This window comes from Macrobrachium nipponense, chromosome 40 (genome assembly GCF_015104395.2).
Source record: "Macrobrachium nipponense isolate FS-2020 chromosome 40, ASM1510439v2, whole genome shotgun sequence".
NCBI classification, from domain to species: Eukaryota; Metazoa; Arthropoda; class Malacostraca; order Decapoda; family Palaemonidae; genus Macrobrachium; species Macrobrachium nipponense.
In genome coordinates, this window is record NC_061101.1 from 26,048,910 (window position 1) to 26,054,508 (window position 5,599).

The 5,599-nt window shown below is 36.1% G+C and overlaps 1 protein-coding gene across 1 annotated transcript in view; it reads right to left on the reverse strand.

The window, feature by feature from the left end:
* Nucleotides 1-5,599, reverse strand: part of LOC135212039 (tolloid-like protein 2) — an 801,312-nt gene that overhangs the window by 59,032 nt on the left and 736,681 nt on the right. The gene's annotated exons all lie outside the window — the stretch shown is intronic.

Sequence of the window (5,599 nt, forward strand, 5' to 3'; positions counted from 1 at the left end):
TAAAGCTCACTCAGACCACGAATGATGTCAGTCTGTCTGTCGGTTAACTAATAAATATTTTTGTCCTATTACATCTTATTTTGTGTTTCTTTTATCTTACTATCTTTGCTAGTTTGGCTTCTTGTAAAAAAACACATCTGTGGGGTGTACACGATCAAGGATTTATGTATCTTAGAGAAGTAACAGAACTCTCTCTCTCTCTCTCTCTCTCTCTCTCTCTCTCTCTCTCTCTCTCTCTCTCTCTCTCTCTCTCACCTGTTTCAGGTGCGTAAACGTTATTTTTCACACTTCTTGGCAATAAGCCGGGTTTTGTCCTAATGTCTACATATTTGTTTTTTTATGCCGAAATGAAATGACTAGTAAAACAGCAGATATTAAAAAAAAAAAAAAAAAAACCGTGATGAATAGCTATAAAAAAAATTGCGCGTTTTTCATATTTCATTCAACAAGGCGGGAATAATTTCCTTAATAATTATTTCAATGCCATTCTTGTTTTATTTTGAACTAATTTAGGATATCACAACAAAAGACATATTGTACAAAAATAACATCACTGCCAAACTTGAGATGAATTTAGCAGCAAACTATTTTTGACACTTAGCCTGGTTTACATTCTTTCTACAATCAGCCATACAAAATATACGCTCTCTGTTTAAGGCCATTACTGACTTACAATGAGTAAATCACACACTCGATATTAACAGCATAATTAATTCACAAGACAATCAGCTCCACTAACAAGGCTCTTGAATATTTCACGATAATGAATAGCAGCATATTCGAGTAAACGCATCAAGGCAGCGTCTTCAGACGGTAAAGCAACAAATTAATATTTGAACAATTCGGAACGCCAATACGTGATATTTCAGTGGTCATGAATGATAATTGGAATTCAGGGCTACTTACATAATTACAAGATTCCCTCGCGAAATTAACAGAGATAATTATGACTCAGGAAAATGATTTGTGCTAATGCAGTAACGCACTAAAATCAGCAACGCTGGAAACCATACTCATACACAAGTATTCTATGTATACAGTACAATTACAGAGAGGAGCACACATCTATTCTCCTTCAAATCTGGTGCATCAAATCCCTACTCGAATTAGGAAGAAGGACGAACAAAGTTTGCAGATGCCACTCGGAATACAGCACCGGAGGGGAAAGCTAGAGAGATAGAGAGGGCCTTCGGAAAAAAAAACGAGGTTTATGAATTTAGGGATAAAACACGAATAAAAAAGAGCAGCACTGCGACAGACAGATGAGGCGCGGCGAGTCCTAACTTATAAGGAATGAGATAAGTTCTGGAAGCCAACGTGTAATATATAGGAAGATAAGAACTTTCCAACTTCCGTAAGTAACTCGGCGAATACTACAAGTTTATTGTATCTTTCTCCCCCTTACCTTTTTATTTTTTTGACTTATGGGGGAGAGGAGGATGGAAGGGCCTAACAAGATAGACGGGGACAGAGATGGAGGAAAAGGAAGAAACGGAATGGTATTAATTATGAGGAAAACGAAGCATTAATGGGAAAGACGTCATGGAAAAGATTGTTCGAAATCCTTAGGGAAACGACTACAATTTAAAACTAGACGATTTAAACGTGAAATCACTTCTATCTGAATGACGTAAAATGCTACTATTCCCTTTTCACAACTGACTCTCTAAGACTTTACTCAAAGGAAAACTCTGATTCAGAAAACCAACAACAGTTTCTACAAAATCTACTGAATAAAAGTTCCCCAAACAAAATAATCTAATCATTGTTGACATCGTCAATCAACGAAAAGGGATAAACGCCAAAATGGAGAGAAAGCAAACATATTACACTTTGTTTTAGAAATGTAAACGGAAAACACAAAAATCCATAGGCAGTATAAAGTCGAGAAAGAAATATGAACGTGACAGATCACAAAAAACCCTAAACAAATTCAGTGTGGTCTAAAATGTGTAAATAAACCAAACTTATAATACAAATATATATTTATATATATTTTGGGTATAAAAAAATTACAATTTTAGGATGCATGTCATAACTGCCCTGAATCCGACTGGAAAAATGGTGTAAAGTGGAAAATGCAGAAATACTGGCTTAGTGCTTCATTGAGAGAGATAATCCATTAACAGGAGGACAAAATCAAAGCTCTTTGCAGCGAAAAAAAAATCTGATCAAATCCAATTAGGAAATACATTTACTGAACAAGAAATCGATGGTCTACGACAAATTAAGCTGGAGTGCGCACGCGCACACCGAGTCGTTTTCGTTAATGGCACGTTCATACTTTACTGCTAAATCGTGGTTGAAACCCTTGTGAAGATGGATCCCACAACACTAACCCTTCCTTGAAAGACCAGATTAAGCTCATCAATAGTACATCGTACTCCCTATAAACACAGGGTTACTCATCTTCATCTTGCAAGCACGTACTTCCTGACTATTAAGGCTCTTTCTAGTCAGTATCTGTCCTAATACTTTTTTCCAGCTTCCATCCTGATATTTCCAAACTACCTTCCATTTTCACCAACCAAACCTTTTATCCTCCAAGCTTCCCACATTACCAAATGATCTCAGAACACCGATCTACCCTTCCGCTAGTTAGCAGTTTTACCACTTCTACATCTCTCTCTATTCCTCAGCTGTTCGATTCTCCTCACTCCATCAACTACTCAGTCACCTGGTAATGTGCCCAATACCCAGGGAGTGGGAGTGCAAGATTGAGGTGCAAGGTGCAACATGTGCAGGTGGGGTTCCAGGCCAATCTCATGAACCTCCAGTGTAGGGTCATGAAAGCAATCAGCTCTGTGGAAAGTTGTTAATGCTAAGGGTTCATCCTCGTTTCAGCAGGTTCAGTAAGAAAGCGGCAGCGACCTTTTCTTATATTTTACTATGAGAAGATTGACACTGGAAAATGTTGACATCCTAATTTGTATAGTATGATTAGGGTAAAAATGAATATACGGCAAGTTATTCGTGGGTTTCCTATATACTTTAGAAATAACACCAATTCTAGTCTTAAAAGTATATAGAAAACCCACGAATAACTTGTCATATATTCATTTTTACTCTAACCATGCAGAACAAATTAGGATGTCTACATTTTCCTGTATGTATCTCAGAGCTCTTAGAATTTGTAGTCCGGAAATTTTAGAAAATGAGTTTAAAATTATTGAAAAAAAATGAGATTCATTACGTTCCCCTCCATATTTTTTGGAACTTTGTAAAATTAAAGCAAAAAAGATGTATTACAATCCAACCAGTATTAACAAAGAATTTAAGAATAATCCCTGTGTACCATTTCATCCTAATTTCATTCCTGCTGTACCATTTTAAAAACTATTGATATGAAATTAGTATTTAAATATAATATTTTGAGAAATAAACTAATTAAGAACAGCTAGCCAAATTCATACAATATTTGTATACAGTATTGCTTATAAAGAACGTAATAAGATTTATATTGGGCAAACTTCAAAAGAACTAAAGGTAAGATGCTCTCAGCACAAATATACCAAGAGGATTAACAAATAATGGCATTGTGGATCATTGGCTTAAGACTGGCCCATGCTATTAACTGGGATAATTCCTCGATAATCTGCAGGGTCGAAAATCACTGCAAAAGTAATCTGTCGGGGTCCATTTTTATTGAAGCCACGTCAACAATGAATTTATTTCTCCATCCTGGATTATACCTTGACCCTCTTTCCTTATCTTTTTTGCTTAAAGAATATGCTGCCCAGATTAACAAACTGTAACCCCGGTCGTCGCCCCCCTCTTTCTGTTTTTTATATAAATGTCTGTCAGCTTCTATTATATTCAGTGTGAACTTTAAATGTAGAATACACCACGAAAGTACTTGTTCCAAGTCCCTGTTTCACTTACCTTTCTACCATACCATGGATTTTAAGGAATATATATATATATATATATATATATATATATAGTATATATATATATATATATATATATATATGTGTGTGTGTGTGTGTGTGTGTATATATATATATATATATATATATATATAGATATATATATATGTATATTTATATGTATATATATATATATATATATATATATATATATATATATATATATACATACATATATATAAAATGTGAAATCATTCTTGGTAGACTATTTCCAGACTGGTTCCATTTTGACGCCACATACTTTTAACAGGAGAAAAACAGTTCGCGCTTTCTGAATTTAAAAAAAATGTCAGAAATTCAACAATGGTACACACGAAAGATGCATTACTGCTCGACAGAAATTATCGTATTTTTTGACGGCATAAACAAATCCTCCATTACACGAGCAACTATTTCATAATGAAAAACAGAACGCACTTACAAATTTATAAGATATTTTCTCACAATTCAGTTATTCCACACGAAAATGTTCGAAACTATATTCGTCTAACATTCTTCCGTCCCGCACTTGACCGCAGAAAAATATTCTCATTTACATACAACTTTCCTGAATTACTGAGGGAAAAATCCAGGTGAAGACTACACAGCTTTTAATTAAAAGTCAGACAGAATTGCGGTTTGTCATTCATTCTTCAGACATGAAATTTAAGAACTTTTAAAAACTGTTACGTTATTTTAATGCAACATGGCGACACCATCGCCTATCTTCAAAAAGGTGCAATCAGCCAAAGTCGGTAGGTTACCGTGGCTGAGTAGTGCAGCATTCGGCTCACATTTGTTAGGTCCTTGGATATCTCCTGGCTTCCCATACACAATCGACCACACTATAAATTGGCAGAAGCTTCTGCTGAGCCGAGGGGAAGGACACAGGGGTCGCAACCTCATCCCTAAAGCCTTGCTGAGAAGTCGAGAGGTTGTCCCCTTTGGTGCCAGCCTCCGAATTAGGAAAAACGAGTATGGGGAAATATATATACATATATATGTTACACACACACAGACTCGTGAGTTTCCAGGGGAGATTATTCAGACAACGAAGCTGATGATTATATCTAAAGGAATAAAGATAAGGAAGATGGGTCCTTAGGATTACTTACTGGGGCATTTGTAAAGTAAATTTGTCTGGGCGATGTCTCCTTCAGACAGCTTAATTCTTTGGCCGATTTCCGGTAGGGGTTCTTGCCCAGGTTCGGGACGCGGTCGAATCGTGTCCAGGTAAGTTGCCTGAAAAGAAAGGAAAGTCGTTACAAATATAATGCACAACGAATTAAAAGGGCCATTTAGCCTGACAGCGAAAGGTGAAAATTGAAGGGTTGCTAAATCCCTGACACAATTTTTATAATGCTACATGAAGATCGCAACACAACGCACAGATTCTGGTCCTGAAATAGAATTCTTATGAGTAATACTTAAATCTCTATCTAACAACTATTTTTAATACTTATATACAGAAACGTTTTGCACAAGCACTTATCCGTAAATTCTGTACGCCAAGATTATTCACCTTCCTCCTCAATTCGTTTCCAAAATTTATGCCGGATGGGTGGGGTTTAAAATTCCTCGCGTCCCTGACCTTGCTGATTTCCCTATCAGTCAAACAAGCGAAAACGATGCGACTTCATTCCTGGCACTCTCCTCGTCAGTAATGTAGGTCTGCAATGATTATTTTTCAA